The sequence below is a fragment of the Lissotriton helveticus genome, chromosome 2_1 (genome assembly GCF_964261635.1).
Source record: "Lissotriton helveticus chromosome 2_1, aLisHel1.1, whole genome shotgun sequence".
NCBI classification, from domain to species: Eukaryota; Metazoa; Chordata; class Amphibia; order Caudata; family Salamandridae; genus Lissotriton; species Lissotriton helveticus.
In genome coordinates this window covers 191,662,276-191,682,675 of record NC_136059.1, presented here as the reverse complement: position 1 = coordinate 191,682,675, position 20,400 = coordinate 191,662,276, and positions in this window count along the sequence as shown.

Sequence of the window (20,400 nt, the reverse complement as noted above, 5' to 3'; positions counted from 1 at the left end):
CCTGGACCCATCCTCACAATGGTGAATAACTATCTTGATCCTCTGTGGCTCTACAATATCACTTTAGACGCAGAGTGTCTAGAACCCTTAGTCAATATTGGGGCACATGAGGTCCAACTCTACTTGGCTTTTTATATGCTGTACTGTTCCTAAAACTCCTCTTCATTTAGCATACAGCTAAACTCCGTACCGCGGTTTGGATCTTTAAGAAATACCTTCCTTCCATTGTTATCTGATACTAGCTGAATGTTTGAATAAGTTTCGATGCTGGGTATGGATTTGTTGATGGCTTCGACAAGCCCTGCAACGCTGGACTAATAGCCATGAGGAAAGCCAGCATGGATGTTCCAAGGGTCCTGATCACGCTTTTTTTTTTTTATTTTTTTTGAAATTTGTTTTATTGTTGCATCAAAGTATACGGTACATCGTGAATAAGCCGCTGACGTGGCCTCAACATTCAGCCATGCGTGCAACGTGTTTTTCGTTTAAACAACTGGTACAAATATCCATTTCCTCCAAAAATCAGTACATACCATGCAACCATGTGTGTGGGTCAGAAGACCATGAACTTGTAGAGCAAGGAGGACAGTACATGTTAACAGGAGTATAATGTCCCGTCTCAAAGGGCGGTGGAGCGGGGCCTGTATAGTCCATGTAATGGTGGTACCAGAAAACGGGGGGGGATAAAACCGTGGGGGGGAAGCGTGTAGGCGCTAGTGTGGTGGAAATATCGGCGGTGGGCGTCGGGGGGGGGGCGGGGGGAAACGAGCCCAAGGGGCTATTCAGCTCGCATTCCAGGAGGGTGGGAAGTCAATCAGGATGCAGGGGGCATCCGGAACCTGCCTCAGGGGGGGGAACAACAGCCAGGCGTAAACGGTCTTCACGGGTCGGGGGGGGAGAAGGAGTAGGGGGGTCACCCATTCGCGTGGATTGTCGAAAACTGTAGAGAAGCATGGCCCATTCCATGGAAATGGGAAATTTTCGCGCGCCCCTGGCTTCTTCCTCTCTAAGAGCATCTTCCTCCGCCGCCGCCCATTTACTGACCGCCCCCGTCCATGCTGCTATAGGGGGACCTTCCGGGGATCGCCAGCGCATGGCTATGCATCTATTCGCCAGCAGGAGCGCTAAGGACACGAAGCGCCTATGCACTGGGGCTTGCTTAGGGACATGGAGGATACCTAATGCACTGGATTCCCAGGTGGATAGTGTAGTAAGGCCTGTCAGGTCAGACAGCGTGTTGTGTACCGCTTGCCAAAAGGAGTGAAGGTCTGGACAGCTCCAGAACATATGGCGAAAGTCTGCGGCAGGGGAGCAGCATCTGGGGCATAAGAATGGTGTGGAGGGATAGAACTTCTGTAAGCGCGCTGGGGTGAGGTACGCCCTGTGGAGGATATAGTATTGGATGTTCTTGAAGCGGGCATTCCTAGAGACGCGTTTAGGGGCCTCAAGCGCTTTAGTCCATTCCGAGTCATGTAGTGCGCGACCTATGTCCTCCTCCCATGTAGCCCGCAAGGTTGTCAGAGGTGCTTGTGAAAGTTCCCGAATGGATTTATACAGCCAGGTAACTAAGTGGCGTCCCACCCCCATACGCAGGACAGCGTGTATTACTGGATGCGTGTCTGGCTCGCCAGTGTAGAGGTTAAAATGGGGTCGGTATCCGGCAATCAGCTGTCGATACCTGAGGAATTGGCCCGGGGGGAGACCGTATTCAGCGGTCAAGCGGTCAAGTGATTTTAAGTGGCCTTCCTCAAATAACGATTCCAGATCCGTGATGCCGCAGTGCGACCATTCGGTGAAGAATGGCGCCGTAAAGTAGGAGTCTTGCCTGGGGCTGCCTATCAATGGTAACAGCGGGGAATACGGAGGCCTATGAGGGGACAATCGGTGGATCCGCATCATGCACCGGCGCGCTATCGCCACCTGGAGGGGGTACGTACGTCGTGGCTTGGTTCCCGGGAGAAGAAGACGGGTGAGTTCCGGGGTTGCGATTCTGCCCGTCGAAGTGACAGTCTCCTGAGGGTAACGATCCGCCGTCCAGTATGACAGCCATTGGAGTTGTGCCGCGAGGAAATATGACTCGAAGGACGGAGCTCCGAGCCCTCCCAGTGTCGTAGGAAGTTGAAGGGTTTTCAGGGCGACCCTATGGCGGCCCTCGCCCCAGATAAGGGTCCCTAGGAGGGAGTCTACATCGCGGAAGAAGGATCTGGGCGGTATTACCGGCAAATTCGTGAAGTGGTAAAGGAGTCGGGGAAGCATAATCATTTTGGCTAGAGCTATTCTTCCTATCGGGGCCAGTGGGAGCTTATTCCAAAAAGCGACCGCCGGGCGTAGACTGGCAAGTGCCTTACGGTGATTCCCCTCGAAAAGGTCAGCTGGGGAATGATACAAGCGGACACCAAGGTAACGGGGGGCTTCCGCGGACCATGAGAGGGTGTGCGCTCCGAGCCCGACCTCCCGGGGGGGTAGGTTCGGGTGTAAGGGGTAAACTGTGGACTTGTCCCAGTTTACCTGTAGTCCCGAGGCCTCTGCGAAGTCCGCTAGTGCCGTTCCTATAGGGGTCATGTCCGTTTCGATGTCTCGGACGTAAATGAGAAGATCATCCGCGTACATGGATACGCAATGCGTACTGTCTGCAAGTGGAATGCCCCATTCCATCCCTTCCCGGCGGAGCCGAACCGCCAGTGGTTCGACTGCTAGCGCAAATAAGAGAGGCGACAGGGGGCACCCTTGTCGCGTACCTCGCCGAACTGCGAACGCCGGTGATATGCGTTTCCCGATACGTACCCGCGCGGTCAAGTCGGTGTACAAGAGGCGTGTGTACGCCATGAGTGTTGGGCCGATATTCAGGCGTTGCAAGATCGAGAAGAGATAGGGCCAGGTGAGGGTGTCAAACGCCTTCTCCAGGTCCATAATGAGGCAGGCGGCGCGGGGAAATCTGTCACGTATCTGGTCTTGAACGTGGAAGATTCGGCGGAGGTTCTGGGAGGTGTTCCTCCCCGGAACAAAGCCGCATTGGTCTGGGTGGACCAGCGGGCGTATGATCTGCGCATAACGGTCAGCCAGAATTTTCCCCATGATTTTACAGTCGGCCGACAGGAGCGTGATGGGGCGATACGACCCCATGTGGAGTGGGTCTCTGTAGGGTTTGGGAAAGGTGACAATCACGGATTCCCGCAGTGACTGGGGTAATCTCCCTAGATGAAGAGACGTCTCGAGCACCTGTGATAAATGGGGGACTATTAGAGGCGAGAAAGTCGAGTAGTATTCCAGCGGGAAACCGTCCAGTCCCGGCGCTTTATTCCGGGACATGGCACGAATTGCCTGGGTAATGTCAGAGGGTTTTATCCTGGCGTCGAGGGCGCGCTTGTCTATGTCCGAGATTTTGGGCAGCGTCAGTGGGTCCAAAAAGCGGTCCACAGAGAATGGGGAGGATTGGGTCGGGGTCCCGTACACTTGCGTGTAGTGGCGCTGGAACGCCAGGAGGATCTCGGCCTGCGAGCGTACCAATACACCATCCGGGTTGATAATATCCGTGATCGGCTTGATTTCGGTGTCCTGTTTCGCCATCCAGGCTAGTAGCGTACCAGTCTTGTCCCTGTCCTTATGAACCCTAGAGGCGTAAGCCCTAAAATTGTATCTGCGGAGGTCAGCGCAGGCAGTCTGATACTCCGTCTTCGTCTTGGCCATGAGTACAGCGTGTTCCTCCGAGTCGTCAAGCCGCTTAGTAAGCGCGGCCAGAGATTGTTCCGAGGTTTGGAGCGCCCGTTCCAAGGTGCGACGCACTCCCACCACCTGTTGGATGCATTCCCCTCGCGCCACCACCTTAAACGCATCCCATTCAACCAGTACCGACGATGCCGTGTTAGTGTTGTGCGCAAAATAATCGCGGATACTGGATTCGTGAGCGTCTCTGAATACTGGATCTGAAAGGCAGTCCCTAGGGAGACGCCAGGTGGGGACAGGTGGGTGCGGGGGGCGCCAGGTTAGACGGATGATATGAGCGTCATGATCCGAGAGGATCCGACCTAGGTAATCCATGGAAGTGATCTTAGGGAGGATAGGTGCAGAGCAGAGGAAACGGTCCAGGCGGACCCTAAGGTTATGTGGGATCGAGTGAAAGGAATAAATGCGAGCCAGTGGGTGTAGGTGTCGCCATGCATCAGTGAGTGCCCAGTGCGTGGTCCATGCCCTGAAGAGTTCTGCCTGTCGGGGAGCCGGGGAGTGTGCGGGGGGAGAATGTGAGCGGTCCAGGGTGGGGTCCAGCGTGCAGTTATAGTCACCTCCCAATACCCACGGGACTGCAGTGAACTGGGCCAGAACGCCCGTGAGGTGATCCCAGAATTTATCCTGATCTATATTGGGGGCGTAAATGCTGCCAAGGAGTATACCCTGTCCATCAAGTATTCCCTCTAGGAGCGCATACCTGCCCTCTCTATCTATCACCCGTCGGAGCTCTCGGAAGGGAGTACCTGGCCTAACCCAAATTAACGCGCCGCGTGCAAACGCTGAATAGTGTGTGGCACAGAGGGTCCCTCGCCATTTGAGCTGCAGGCGAGAGAGTTCAGGGGCGTTCATATGCGTCTCTTGCAGGAACGCAATATTGGCTGACATACGCTTAATGTATGAGTAGACAGTGTAGCGTTTGCTGGGCGTGTGCAGGCCTCGCACATTCAGTGTGAGGATATTAATGTCTGACCGTGAGTCTGCCATTCATACGGTGACAAGAGTGGGAGAGGGACCCCCTTGAATCCCCCGTCGGCCGCCAGTGTGTATGCGTCTCGAGTATTTCTAATGCGCCATGCTTCCACAATCATGGGGGAGGGACTCAGGGAATTAACCGTAAACAGAACTTTGGGTGGGAAACAGTCCCAATACTGAGGATATTTCACCGGAGGTGGCATATCCAAACAAATGTCCCACTAGGGGAAAAATACAACGGGTATCTGCGGGGGTGGCAGCGTGTGTCGCTGCTGGGCCTGTGCGCGGGTCGGGCTCTGGTAGGATAAGCGTCTATCGCTCGCAAGCGCTCACAATTATTAAACAAAACAGTCTAGGCTCCTAGACTTCGCGCAACACAATAGGTCACCATGAGAAGGATATAACAGTGGAAAGTTCTTTCATCATGAAGAGGTGCCAGGTTGAGTGGCCAGGGTAGCGTCCGAGGTTTGTATCATAACAAGGGGGGAGGAGATCGGTCCAATTCCCGACATTGTTCCGTCGCTGTCCCGGTCTTTCTCTGGGGTGAACAGGTGTGGATGACCCTCCAAATCCGACACCATGGGTGACGTGTGTAGTCCAGTCACCGCTCTCAAGGCCTCTCGTCGTTCTTGCATGATTTGCGTAAGATCGGGTGAGCCCGTAGGGGATGATGCTTGGCTTTTGGGGCGGCCTGCTCGAGTGCGGCTCGCACCTCGTCTCCTGGAGCATCTGAAGGCGTTGTTGCGTGCTCTCTGGGGTCCAGGATTAGGGATTGTTGGGCAGTGGAACTCAGTCCATTCCTGTGCTTCCTCCGCCGTGTTGAAAAAGAGGGCTTTCCCCTTGTGTAGTACTTTTAGGCGGGCCGGGAACAGCAGAGAGTATTGAAGGTCATTTGCGCGGAGGCGCCTTTTGACGTCGAGGTAGGTGGAACGCTGGTGTTGGATCTCTCGGGCATAGTCCGGGAACACCATAACGTGTTGGTCTTCCACTTGTAGGGGGCCCGCCGTCCGGGCCGCACGAAGCACCGCATCGCGGTCCCGGAAGTGTAAGAATTTAGCCAACATGGGGCGTGGAGGGAGGCCCGGCTTGGGCGCCCGGGCTGGGACCCTATGTGCTCTTTCAATGGAAAAAAAGGCCGACCTTTCCGCCTCCGGTGTGAAAGATTTGGTCCAGAGCTCCATGTACGTAAGGGGGTCCGAGTTCTCAATGCCTTCCGGCAAGCCCAGGACGCGGATGTTACAGCGTCTCGAGCGCCCTTCCAGGTCCACCGTGCGTTCCTCGAGGGCCGCCACGCGGTGCAGGACTTCCTTCAGTTCCGCCTCCTGTGTTTTCATCGCAGGTTGCAGCTCGGTCACAATCCGTTCTCCGTCTTTCACTCTGTCCGCCAATTTGCGGTGGTCGTCGCGGATTAGATTGATGTCCGTCGTCAGGACGCCCAGTCTCTCCTCCATTGATAGGCGGGATAATTCGATTGCCGCCAATACTTGGTCCAATTTTGCCGAGAGTGTGGGGTCGGTTTGCGACGCGTTGGCTTGCGTCCATGTTCTCGTTTGGGGCATCCTCTCGGGGGCCGTCTCGGGGATAGTCGTTGTCTGCGTGGGTCTCGGCTTCCCCATGAGTGCAGTTAGAGATGGGGGGGGGCTTGCCCTCCGCGCGTTCCGTAATCCGTAAACCACCTCTCCTCAGTATATCTGGGTGGGCAGTAGCTCAGGGTAAGTCGGGCCCCTAGCCTCTCCCGGTCTCGGGGCGGACACTGCGTTCCCCCCCTCCAGGGAACCTCTGCTAGGGTAATGCGCGGTAGCGAGGGGGTGACAGCCCAGGTGTCAGGAGATGCACAGCAAATGGTGACTGCTCCCACTGTCCAGGTTTCTCCGGGGACAGGGTGCTTGGCAGCGAGGTCCGATCCCACCCCCCTAGGCGACCCCGGGGGTCGACGAGCAGGCGACCAGGGCCCGGGAGGGAGGAGGGGGTCGATGAGCGACTCCGGTATGGCGTGTGAACGTCCTGGGGTCAGTGGAGCACCGCACTTGCAGGGTGAAGTCCGCGTCGATCACGGCGTCTCGGCCTCTGCGGGCGCCATCTTAAAGTCAGGCACTCGGGTCCACTGGGTCACGTAATGCGGCAGAAGCGTTCTGAGCTTCCCCCCCCCCCCCTGACCAAGGGCCGGCGCCGTCCGCGACCCTTCGGCGGGCCCCAGATGGGGTAGGATGCCGCCGGGTCTCCGGCACCGAGGGTCACAGGAGGAGAAAGGGGGGGGGGTAGGGGGGTCGTCACTCACCGCCTTCCGATGGGATCGAGGTCGCCTGAAGGACCCAGCGGCATACAGGTGGTACCCCCACCGGCGTCCGTCAGCCAGAGGTAGTGGGCCGATCAGTGCTGGGGTGGGCTCCCAGTCGTGCAGGAGCGCCGGGTTAGTGGATCGTCGGGACGACGGCCGCCATCTTGCGTACCCGGCTGTCACCACAAGAGTTCAGATGGCGTGGTGCAAGGGCTCGTGAGTCGGTCTCTGCGCCCTGCGGTGAAGTCCTGGGGTCGCCAGTCGTCCTCACTGCCAAATGCTGTCGCCTCGAGGATAGTCCCTCAGTGGTTCCCCCCGCTGGTAGAGGGAGCCGCGCCCGCCATCTTAGAGACTCGGCGCCCGGCTCCGGTTCCGATGTGGGACGGGACGGTGATCAGCGCTCGTCCGCAGCCCCCGTAGTGTCTCCAGAGGTCGCCCACAGCAGGTAAGTCTCAGTGGAGCAAAATGTGCGGGCTGAGGCTCCCGGCGATCTTAGGAAATGGGCAGGATGCTAGCCCGATCGCGGAGCCTCAGCAGGACACAGCCGCCATCGTGGCCTGCCAAGCCACGCCCCGGGTCCTGATCACGCTTTATAGTAAATATGGCCTTGAGCATTCTAAATGTATTCCTTGTTCTTGAGTATTGGATTTCGGTTAGGGCTACATCCTGCTCCCCTTTTAGGTCCACATGTTTAGCCAGTTTCACAGTATAATTAGAAATGTTACTGTCCAGAAACATGTCCTTCGAGGCATTGGGTGGCAAGGTAATATAAAATGATGTTGTCACTTTATTATCGCCTTCAGAGAGCCCCCGTACCAACACACCCTGCAGGGAGCCGGCCAGCACCCAACCGTTACACTTCTCGGCCACCCCCTCCATTTGACAAAGGCCTCTCTGTTAGCCCCACTACCTTTCCATTTCAGAATCTTTACAACCCTGTACACCCTGTATGGATCATCTGGTACCTTTTGTAACTCTTCATTGTAAAGGCACCCAATGCCGATTTGCCATTGTAGTCCTTTAAGCTTTAAATATATATACCTTCTTTAAGCTCCACACTCTTCACTATAAATATTTAATTACTAAAAGTCTGCTGGTATTTCTTCATAAAGATCACTTTTCACTTTACAACCCTAACATGATCACCTTCTTTTAAAAGAAGCTTCTTTACCTCGGCAGTGAAATGACTCCTGTACACCATTCTCCACACCGCCAAAGAATTATCGGTTGTTACAGTCTACGAGAGACTTTTTTTGCTTCTGTTATAAGCATCTATAAACCCCTGTAGAACGTTGACATAGAACCAGGTGCTGTAGGCCGTGAAATATCTTCACATCTAACATTTCAAAGTTCTGTCTATAACAGCAGCTTTTACCTTGTGTGCATTACAAAATGATGAACAGTGTGCTGTTTTAATAACTTCTGAAACAGATGTTTAGGGGTTCCTTATATGTATTCTAAGCATAATAAAATGGGGTCTACTCCTCTATATTTCATATTTCATACTTCATACATCTCAGCCAGATCTGTGTTTCCTCATGGAAACATGGCTCAAACCCCATACTACCCCCGCTATTACGTTAGGAATTCCTACAGGGTATAAGTTTCTAAACATGGATCGACCTACTAAGATAGGAGGCGGACTGGCCATCATATATAAGGAAAATCTGAAAGTTACCATACTAGAGAAAAAATGTAGTCCCACACTAGAAATCATAACTTTCCGAATCAATCTCTCTACTAAAATAGCTATGAAAGGAGCACTCATATATCGCCCGCCTGGACCTTGCGGAGGGTTTTCTCTGGCCCTCATGGAACTGCTAGCCCCCTACCTCAGAGCCAAAGAAGACTTTTTTCTCCTAGGAGATTTTAATATACATGCAGATAACCCTGAACTTACGGAAACAAAATCTCTGCTCACAGATATGTCCACGATAGGCCTAGAACTTCAGAATTCTGGCCCAACTCATGATGGGGGACACTTCTTAGATCTACTCTTCTCAAACTGCCCTACCATTCCCTGTAAAACCCCCTCCCAATTAGATTGGACAGACCACTATCTAGTAGATTTTAATCTCCCCATAACAAATAAACGGCCATCCAATATAACTCTCCCTCCAATATGGAGGCGCCAGTGGCACAAAGTTACAACAGAGGGAATGCAGAACATCTGGAAGAAACCCATATTCCAGGAAACTGATAAGGTGGAAGATACACTTAATAAATTCAATGACTCTCTCTCAGAGGCAATAAACAAGCTTGCCCCGCTGAAACTGCACAAACAATTCTCTGCACACAAACAGGAGAAATGGTACACAGAAACACTGAGAACTGAGAAGCAAGGGTGTAGAAGATTAGAAAAGAAATGGAGGAAATCACACCACGAAGAGGACAAGAAAGCTTACTTAGAAGCTCAAACAAAATATTACAAAAACATCAGAAAAGCCCGTAAGGATAGTCTGGCCCTACAATTGACAGAGGCAGGAAACTCCTCAAAGGAATTATACAAGATATTGGAATCCTTTGTAAAACCTGCAGCGTGTACGAGCATGGATGACTTCTCATTGCCACTATGTAATGAGATATCCCTGTTTTTTTAGAGCAAAATTAACACTATATATGATAAAATTCTGAAAGCCACCAGTATTATCAGTGATAAGCCAGTCCCCACTACACCACAACAAAAGAAAGTATCCTTACTTTCTTTCCCCCCAGTTTCTAACACCGATTTTCCCCTCCTAACCAGCCACATAAAATCAGGCTCCCCTAATGACCTCATACCAGCCAAAATGATGGCCCCTCTAAATTCCTTTCTAGGTCCCGTTATTCAAACCATCATAAACCAATCCCTTAGAGAAGGACAGGTACCATCTGAATGGAAACAAGCAGTGGTGAATCCCATTCGGAAAAATACCTCACTTCCATGGTCTGATTTATCCAACCTCAGACCCATTTCCCTCCTACCCTACCTCAGTAAAATTACCGAGAAGCATGTTAACATCCACCTGTCAAAATACATCGAGGCAGCGGAGGGCCTGGACCTATCCCAATCTGGTTTCAGGCCCAATCACAGCACTGAATCAGCCCTCCTATCCGTGACCGATAACATCAGGATGTCACTGGATGGGGGAGACTCAGTGATTTTAGTGCTGTTAGATTTGTCCGCTGCCTTTGACACGGTATCACATGAACTTCTTCTCGAAAGACTGAGTGACGTGGGGGTAGGAGGAATGGCTCTATCATGGCTGCAAAGCTTTCTCTCTGGCCGTATGCAAGGTGTCAAACTGGGCTCCCATTCTTCAACCTCTAGAGCGCTAACTAAGGGAGTGCCACAGGGCTCGTGTCTCAGCCCCACACTTTTTAACATTTATGTGGCCCCCTTAGCAAATCTAATTAGATCTTACGGATTCACTCCGGTGTCATACGCTGATGACACCCAGCTCCTGTTTCCCTTTCAAACCCTCACACCGGCAATTCAGTCAACCTTTGCTGATGGGATGAGAGCTGTGGCGCATTGGATGGCCCAGAATTTCCTCCAATGCAATGTGTCCAAAACCGAGGTAATGTTGTTTGGGGGGGCGACTCTTCTATGGTCCCCAGAATGGTGGCCCTTGGAGCTAGGCCCTGTCCCCGACCCTAAACCAATAGCAAAAAACCTTGGTGTCAAATTAGATCAGGCGCTCCTGCTCAAGGAGCACACCACTCAAGTGGCAGGCGCCTGCCTCCACGTGGTGGGGCTACTGCGGCGCGTCTTTCCATTTCTGCCAGACAATCACAGAAAAACTCTCATACAAACTCTTATAATAAGCAGATTGGATTACTGCAACGGACTATACTTATCAGCAAATGAGGAACAGTTGGATAAACTTCAGGTTGTCCAAAATACGGCAGCAAGACTGGCTCTCAACGCCCCACCCAGAACACCTTCCCGTCCTCTGCTTTGCCAACTCCATTGGTTGCCAATAAAACAGCGCATCAAATTCAAAATCTGTAGTATGATACATAAATGCCTGTATGGAACCAGCCCCAAATATCTGAAAGAAAAATGTGTCCCATACACTCCCGGACGTACACTACGTTCAAGCAATCATCAGTTGCTACAGGTCCCAAAAATAAGAAGAGCTAGACAAGGCGGCCGAGCCCTGTCTTATAAAGGACCTATCCTTTGGAACTCCCTACCCACTGAGCTCAAACTGATCAGTAATCTGGAACTTTTCAGGAAAAAACTTAAAACCTATCTCTTTACCCAGTCATAAATTACTCATAACTCCCCCACAGCATGAATCATATTATACACTGTCCAGCTTTAAGCAATAGCGCAGAGATATCCCTTTGGCAATTGACTCAGGCGCTCAATAAGCAAATAAATAAATAAAATAAATAAATATCACATAATGATCACCTGATCTCCAGGGGCTCTGGTTCATTGAGGGATGCCACATAGCCCTAACCACGTAGTAGAACCATGAGCACGTGACTAACACATGACCAGGGTGATGTCACAACACACGGAAGAAGAAGTGTGGCGCAGCGGGCCAGGGTGCCTGACTTCGGACCATGGGGTTCAAGGTTCGATCGCAGGCGGCAGGTTAGCCCAGCACCATGTTCAAGTTCAAGTTCAAGTTCAAGAATTTATATAGCGCACTACTCACCCAGAGGGTCTCAAGGCGCTTGGGGAGGGGGTTCATTATTTGTCGAATGCCAGGTTTTGATTTCTTTTCTGAAGGAGATGTGGTTATGTGTAAGGCAGAGGTGAGTGGGGAGTGAGTTCCAGGTCTTGGCCGCCAAGTAGGAGAAGGATCTGCCTCCCATGGTGGATCTTTGGATATGCGGAACTGCGGCGAGGCCATGTGATCCTGGGAAATAGCTTGCCTAATCTTCCCGATGGCCCTCTCCGGAGGTAGCTGGGCACTTTACAGATACTGGTATTAACATTTTATTAACACGTGGCCCAACAAGGTCAGGTGACTCCCCAAAAAGTCACATCACTGCCGGGGAGGGCCCCCAGAGGCCTGGAAGTCCCAGTAACGGAAGTAAAGTCACTACCGGGGTAGGACAACTGTCATTTTTACTTGGTGTGGAAAGTATCCCTCCTTACTACTAACACCTGGCACAACTGAAAGTATGGACTATGAAAGAGAAATAAGATGCACAAGAAAAATCCAGAAACACAACATGCAAGATTAAGTAAAACACGTGAAATAAGAGAGGAACTAAATCGCTGATATGCCTTTACGTTTATAATATTCTGTTGTATGGCGTTTTAGGATCTGAGCGAAATTTACCAATTCATGCCCTTATTTAGGTACAATTCACATTGCCCTAATATAGGCAGAGTAATCATACCCATATTTAGACATAGCCCATGCAGTCCAAATACAGGTATGGCTACTTCCACCCGTACCAAAACATCACAACGATTTCTTGGAAAATTGGCTTAAGCAGTCAGGAACCTCCCCTTGCTTGAATATTGATTGAACTCATGGAGTTTACAAAGAACAACCATTCCCTAGGGGTTCTTTACTGATGTTATTATGCCAAACTTTACGTCAAACTAGGCACCTTCAAGGTATAAATATGCCTTCACTTGCTCTAGCAAGACACGGTGTTTCGGAGCAGCTCGACTATCTACTTGCCCGACGCAGCTCGCTACAGCAAATGCCGAGGGAAGCTGACCCTCCAGATGACGCACTGATCAAGAGACTGCATTTCTCTCTGGCAGAATCCAGCTCCAGTGTTTCCACCTCCCCTCGCGGGGTATTGGGAAATCGAGTCCTGAGACAGAGATACCAGACCTCCTTCATTCTAAACTAAAGTATGGAGCTGATTAGACCCTAAGAGAAATCTTGGATAGATTCTTGGCAAAGAAAACTAAACCTATGCTACACCACACTTACTTCTTCCCTCCTACTATGACTTAGGTTAGGTACATTGGGGTAGGCGTATTTTAGAAGCACCAGTTGAGTACTTTTATCCTTTGTTATATATATATATGTATTTATCTATGGTTTAGAAACCATACAATGCTTTTACAGTATTATTTTATAATACTCTTCTCGCTGTATGCATTATACTTTGCAGCCTGCATTACGATTGTAGCAGTTCACTTTACTTGCATGAAAAAGAAGACTGTTCAATAAATCCTTTTATTGAAAACACCTGTCTCTCTATTTCTATGCACCTCTGATGAAACGAAGCATGCACGATTGACTGAGTAAAATATCTATCTATTGTTTCCACCACCCTGAAGATACGTTTATTCTTGGGGAAACAAAGTTGTCATGTTTATGCGGCTGTCAGAAACTAATCCCTTCTTGTATATTCAAGAAAATTTCTAGTGACCTCTAAGCTAGCTGGCACTCACAATTAAGTTTAGTATATCCAATAGAAACCTAGTCGACATAAGTCCTACGTCAAATCTATAGGATATATTATTCCAATGCGCCGAGCCTATTAGGAATATAGGAACTACACTACAATTCATTGGACCTCATTTACAATACTTTGATGCATCGCAGAGATAAAATATACGGTGCATTCCTCTCCTTTTTCCCTGCGCTGGTGCATGATGGCACCGACGCAGACACCCTAGCGCCATGGTGCAAGTGTGTCTGAGTTGTAGGGGTGATTGCTTTTGAGCAGGAAGGGAGACCTTCTTGCACAAACAATCACCAGAGGTGTTTTCCTCTTTCTATGTGTGATGTAGAATTCAGCAAATGTGGAAAAAGGAAAAACCAGGAGAAATAAAGTTTTTTTTCCTGGTTACACCTCCCTTCCACCTCCGGTATCTGATGCATTCCCAGATTTTCAAAAACTTGTAAATCTGGGACTGCATCAGGTTCCATGAATGTTGCATGGGAAGACCCACAGCAACACCCATGGAACACCCTTTTCACGCAGAGTAATGAGTCAAAGGGCCATGAAAAGCCACGCAGGGTCGCTTTACGTGGCCTTGTAAATATGGGCAGGCACACAGCGCCGCCGGTGCGTCCAAAAAAGTGACGCACTGGTGGCACAATGTAAATAAGCCCCTTTGTTTGTAAATCAATCCATGTGTTTGGCATTAATGTTAAGGGCATGAAGACAGGGCCCGTTATAACACCATAGTGCAGATAATTGACTTTACTGTAAGCACATAATTCGGGTTTTCAATCTGATTCGGATATGTAGATCAATTTCGCAAGAGAACAAGAACCCTACTTATCTTTTGAATCAACTTCACAGGGACCACATATAGCAGCTCAACTTCTAAAGGGGCCAGCAATCTGCAGCCAGGGCATGAGGTGTCCCAATGAGAGAGGCTAGTATGACGCCGGGTCTCAGCACAAAATATATTATACTTGAATAGCATTCTCACACTTAACATTACCAAGGGCAAGATACCAAATCACACGTGCTTGCATCCACTCCTAAGTGTGAAGAAAGGGAAAGGTGGGAGTGATGAACTGCATCATGCATGGATGAAGACTCCGACTCCAGAACGTGATGCTAATAGCATCACTGGCCTACAGTGGATACCACCATAGACCACAATGGCAATGAAGGGCTTTAAAACGGTAAGCACTGGACTGTGCGTCACAGTGCAGAAAGTTGATTCACTCCCTGGCTTCCGTCTCCTCCTTCAGATGAGGCGGGGTAGGCAGCCTAGGACAGACAGCCCAGACTTAAATACATCAATTTGTTTAGAGATGTGATAGTATTTCTTAATAAATCAATCTATTTAATATTTTTTATGTAAATGTGTTGGAATTTTCGAGGGGCGCGACCCCAGAGCCCTATCGAGAATCCCCCCTATTATTACTACAGCCAAATATGTCACAAGACTGTAATGAATATACTCCAGCTCAGCCTTGGAGTACGTCCAGCACCAGATCTCACCACTCACCACTCACAGGTTACTGCAGCACACACTGTCATAGAGCATAATGGAAGCAGGGAGTTAAAATAACACCCCATAGGAAGTATTGTTAACTAAATAAAGCTGGCTCTAAAGTATTTGGCACCTCCTCGCTCATGAAAAGGTGGCATACCAACTAAGAGGAGACGCAACCCGTTAACAAAATGTGGAGATCAGGGTTACATGATCTAAATGAGGATAGTAGAGGCGTCTACTGTCCTACAAGATTACGAGCTCTGGGCTTATTTGACATTGGCCACCTAGGCACTAGTTCAGAGGGTAATACGCCTAAAAAGGAAGAGGGGTGGAATATGGTCTAACGGAACTCATGCCCTCAATGACTGTCACGGGGGTAAAGGGAAGGGCAAGAGGGCGGAGGGTCAGGTTGGGAAGGTGTTTGTTGTGTATAAGTTAAAACAGGAAAGCCCGATTGACGTTCTGTACCTATGTTTCAAAACACGATAATAAAATATTGAAATCTTAAATATATTTACATTTAGGGCATAGAAAGACAATGAAATTTACTAAACATAACATGTTTTTGTGATAAACTACGTCACAAGTAGTCAGGACAGCACTTTACAACGAAACCGGTCCACTGTCAGAACGCAAAGTGATCGTTCTAATTTAAGACAGCTAATGGTGTTTTGGTTGGAAGTGTGACTTTGGGTTGATAATTACCTTTCCAGCCGCCCTTCCGTTGGGGATGGGACAAACTCCTCCTGCTTGATCCTGGGTGAGAAAAAAAGAACAGGAGATGTCTGACTGGCGTATTTGCAGCTCGTCACTTCCTTTATACATAGATCCAATACAGCTGGTCACATTCCAGTGCTCAGTGCTTCATGCAGTATATCACCATAGCTCCAGGACATAACTCATTGAACAATGATCTGGCACATAATTGAATTACATTTTAAGTAATTACTCTTGCTTGCAATCTGAATTTCTGTTGTTGTATCACCATTTCAGATCTCTAGATGGCAGTAGGGCTGTGCAACTATTAAAAAAACAAAATATGGAATGTGCCAGGCTCTGCTGGTGAGGGTGTGCTGCCTGGGCATACTATGCAAGCACTGGAATATTTTACTGGTGTCCTTTTCTGAACTTACAAGGGGCATTTAGGTTGTCCAAGGGACAGCGTGGTCCCTAGCAGGGCAGCGGGTATTGCCTACTGAGCTTTGACAGCCTTGGGTGAGCACAGTCCTGGTCTTATCAGTAAGGTCACAGCTTCTGGATAAATGGCCAAGTCTTACATCATTGATCTTCTCATTTGGGTTGGGCCTTACACCGCTTTAGCCTCTTAAAGTAAAGGATTACTTGAGAACAGCAGCAGATGCAGAATAATCATCAGCAGGGAGGATTTTTGGGAGATCTTAAAAGCCTGCAACAGAGTTGTGCTGAAACAGAGGGGTTCATGCACAGATTGCATTTGAAGTATGTGAGTAATACCACAGTAGTATTACTCAGGTACTAGAAAATGCAATTGACCAACCTGCTCGTGGACACCTCAGCCTACGCCACAACTATCTTTTCTGTGCAGAGCTCTCCTGACACGTATGTTTACGTTTTTGTAGTAAATGTGGGTGAGACAGGAATAGCTGCAAAATGGGGATTACTTGCACAAAAATGGGAGCCAGCTGTAGGAGAGGGAATCAAGAGGGGTTTAGAGAGGGATAGACAAATGCAAACATTGTTACTACAGCCAAAGACTTTGCAAAACCCTGCTCGCAGGCAGGTCGCTCCCCACGCTGCTGCACAGCTCTGCCTGCATTGTTTTTGCCTAATCTTGTATTTTTCCCGTGTGCCTAACTTGCTTTCTTGCCCAGACTTGTTTTTATTCCCCTGTGCCTAACTTGCTTTCTTGACCAGACTTGTTTTTATTCCTCTGTGCCTGTATTTGTTTTCAGTTCTCCTACGGCCCGCCTGTTTTTCCTGCCTCTGCGTCCCTGCGGCCCCGCCCACCTGCAATCCCATCCGCCGCCCCTCTACCGCCTCCCAGCTGCTCCTCCCTCCCACATCCCCTCATATGGAAGCCGCTACGCGTCCGCGCTCAGCGGGGGCGCCGCTGGCGCACCTAAGGCAAGCCCGTCTGTGCCATCCAGAGCAAATCCCAAACCTGAAGATTCAGAGATTTTAGAGAGTGTCAGAAGGCACCGGCGAAATGTAGAGAGATTTAACGCTACATAGTATTACAAAGAATTCAGATTTGTTAACTTAGAATGCATAAACTCTTTTGGTTATGGGTTTTTATCTATTCATCAGACCACACAAACGCTCGTAAAGTGGTTGCTACACGACGCGGGGCCAAATTATTTCTTTCAGCTCTGCTTCCACGGGCAGGGTAATGCCAGCCCCTTGTTCAATAGAGGGAAGCCCGGCAATGTGTTTGATGCTATGGAATTTTTCGAAAATCTCTCTAAAACATTTACAAAGTAAAGCAGAAATAGCAGTATTTGGGACATTCAGGGTTTCCGTGGGGGCGTTTCTAGACCTTTATAGAGTATCTTCTACAGTAAAGTCATTGGAAAAATACTGCGGTGGTTGCCCAGCTTTATCACTGGTGCAACCAATATATGTCTGGCAGCTAGCATCACTGGGTTACTAATGGATCACAGCACCACTGAGATCACATCTACAACACATAGACAGCTCATCAGTGTGAAATGCATTGTAAAATGTGTCAAAGGGACGGCTGGATAGTAGTCGCATTACAGAAGGTGAGAGGTCCTAGATGTAATATTTTCTGCTGCTCGCAAAACTGCTTGAGCAGACACACTGGGGTTATTCAGTGCATCCCTAAAACAGACAATGCAGGGTGGTGGCGCTACACAGCCACCGATCACGAATGCAAAGGTATGAAATGCCCCTGGTGTAAGGCACCTTTTGCTCTAGGGACAGAACACATGTGTTACATGACTAAAGGCTGGCCTCAGACCAAAACAGAACACTACACAGTATTCAATATAGCGCGTACCTAAGAGACCAAATGGCACCAGCCTAACTATATTTTTGCGCACCGTCTAACTTCCGATGAAAACTGGGAGTCTGAAGACCCTTCTTGCATGAACGAATTCCTTAGCGCATTCATGCAACCAAAATTCAAAGGGTATACCCCATAACTCAAAGCATATGACTCATTCTTTATTTCGCAAAATATGATTCATAAAAAGATGCCTGCAGAACTTATCACCGAGGGTTCCAAACTGATGCTTCTAACGGTTGTACCTTTAGATGTAAGGTTCATAGATACTTTGAATTTTCTGCCCATGAAATTGAGCAAGTTTCCAAAAGCCTTTGGTTTTCCAGGTTGTAAAGGTAGTTTCCCCCACTTTTTTAACACCTGGGCAAATTGGGGTTATGAGGGTCCCATGCTTCCGCCCGACAGCTACGGTGTTAAGTATATGATGCCTACGGAGAAAGAGAGTTACCTACAGTGGTATAGTGAAACCGCGAAAAGACATTTCATTTTAAAACCGAGTTGAAAGCTTACTGTCAGGCTTATGTAAAGATCTTGGGAAAAGCTTGCAATCTTTTCGGAGGCGTTGTTGTAGACATGACAAAACAAGAAAACGTTCTGAAACCCACTACCGTCAAGATGATAAAATGTATAGAGTACATTGACCCTTTTCAATACGTTATGCTGGCTTCCATGCGCATGTCTACTAGCACATGTTTTTACAACCTGGATGCTTAGCTCTAGTACCTTCTTACCTTTATAACTGTAAACAGAAATGATAGTCTACCTCCTCTACTCAACGGCTCATGTACATCTTTGACAAGGAAAACATCTTTATCCAACAAACCTTGCAGCATGGTGAATACTGTGTGGGCCCTAATTTCCTGGATGGGTATGCTGTAATAAACTGCGTGCCAATGGCCTTTGAATGCATTGGTTGCTTTTAAAACGGTTGTCCCCACTGCTACAAACCCCACAAGTTTAATAAGCTGTTGGGGACAAAATTTGAACACTTGCAGGCGCACTCTGTTAAAGGCGCAATATGTTAAAAACTGTGATTTTGTTCTGAGGTCAGTCTGGGAGCACAAATGGCTAGATATTTTAACATCAGATTCTTTCATTGAGAGCAATGAGTTACCCGAACCTTAGTAGCCCTGCGGCGCTTTATTTGTAGGTCGTACAAACATTAGACAGTTGTATAGGGCCATGGGAGAGGGTGACAGAATACATTACTTCAGTTTCATATGTTTCTATCCATTTGTGAACAAGACGATGTTATACTCCTCAGGTCCCCCAAGCATCATATATAGGGACTTTGAATCCATAGAGAAAAACTTTGGGTTAGTTAAATGTCACCGTACAGAGTCGATGGTAAGCTAATGTTCCCCCTGTGTTGGACATGCTCTGAAAGTAAAGAGACTAGCGAGTGCAGACACATTGACGTGCACACGGTGCTCACCAGGACCTGGTGTAGCATTGAGGTACAGGCAGCCCTGGAGAAAGGATGTCAACTTGGAAAAATACATTGAATTTGGCACTTTGAGAGGACTACAGCTCAGTTAGTATACTAACTTATTTCTCAGAGATAAGCAGGAGGCATTGGGTTTCCTGAATGGTGCATTAACGAGGCCTCAAAACAAAAGTACATCATTGATTACTAATGGCTAGAGACTGAGTGGTCGACCTCGAAACTGGGGAACCGGGATCGAGTCTCGGCAGAGAGGTTCAACATCCTGTGATTCTGGGCAAATCATTCAATCTCACCATGCATAACAAAAATGAATTTATCCATCTGTAACGTAAATGGCGCTCATGTAAAGCGCGCTGTTACCTTCAGGTTTAGTTCTCGCTACACAAAACTCCCCCAAAAAAGAAAATTACTACGCCCACAAGGGTATATGCTTGAGACTCGAGTTCATCTAAGTCAACCCCGCCAGCTAGCCAAGCTCTGCCTTATTACCTTATGGGGACAATTTGCACAGCGTACCAACTTGTCAAACACGACCTTCAACGCAGATCCTGATGAACAGTTTAAATATCTTTTTGCACTGAGTTACAAGGTGTCCAGCTGCAAGTTTATCAATGACAAAACTTCCGCACTGCGATGGAAATACGCAAAAGAGTACCCAACAACTTGTAACAATATAAACATTTTCATATCCTGCTTCACAACCGCTCATGCTCTTTTAGAGCTTTACAATCTGATGGATAAACTTCAGGAACGGTGTTTGTATCACGATTGACTCTGTTATTTGTTTTTTTTAGCAAATTAGGGGATGTAGATCCCCAACTCAGTGATTATCTAGGCAATATGAACAGCGAGCTAGAAAATGATGAGTACATAGTCCAGTTTAGGTCATTTGGGCCCAAGACCAATTCATACAGAATTCCAAGACTGCAATATGTATGAAAGTCCAAGGCATCACATTAAATGTAAACAACCGTGTTAAAATCGATATTGACAGTCTAAAGGATCTGTTGAATGAATTCTCTACCTCTAGCTACCATGAAAATGATAAAACAATTGTTGTAAAACAACCTAATATATTCTGGTTCTAAAGATAGTGGGAA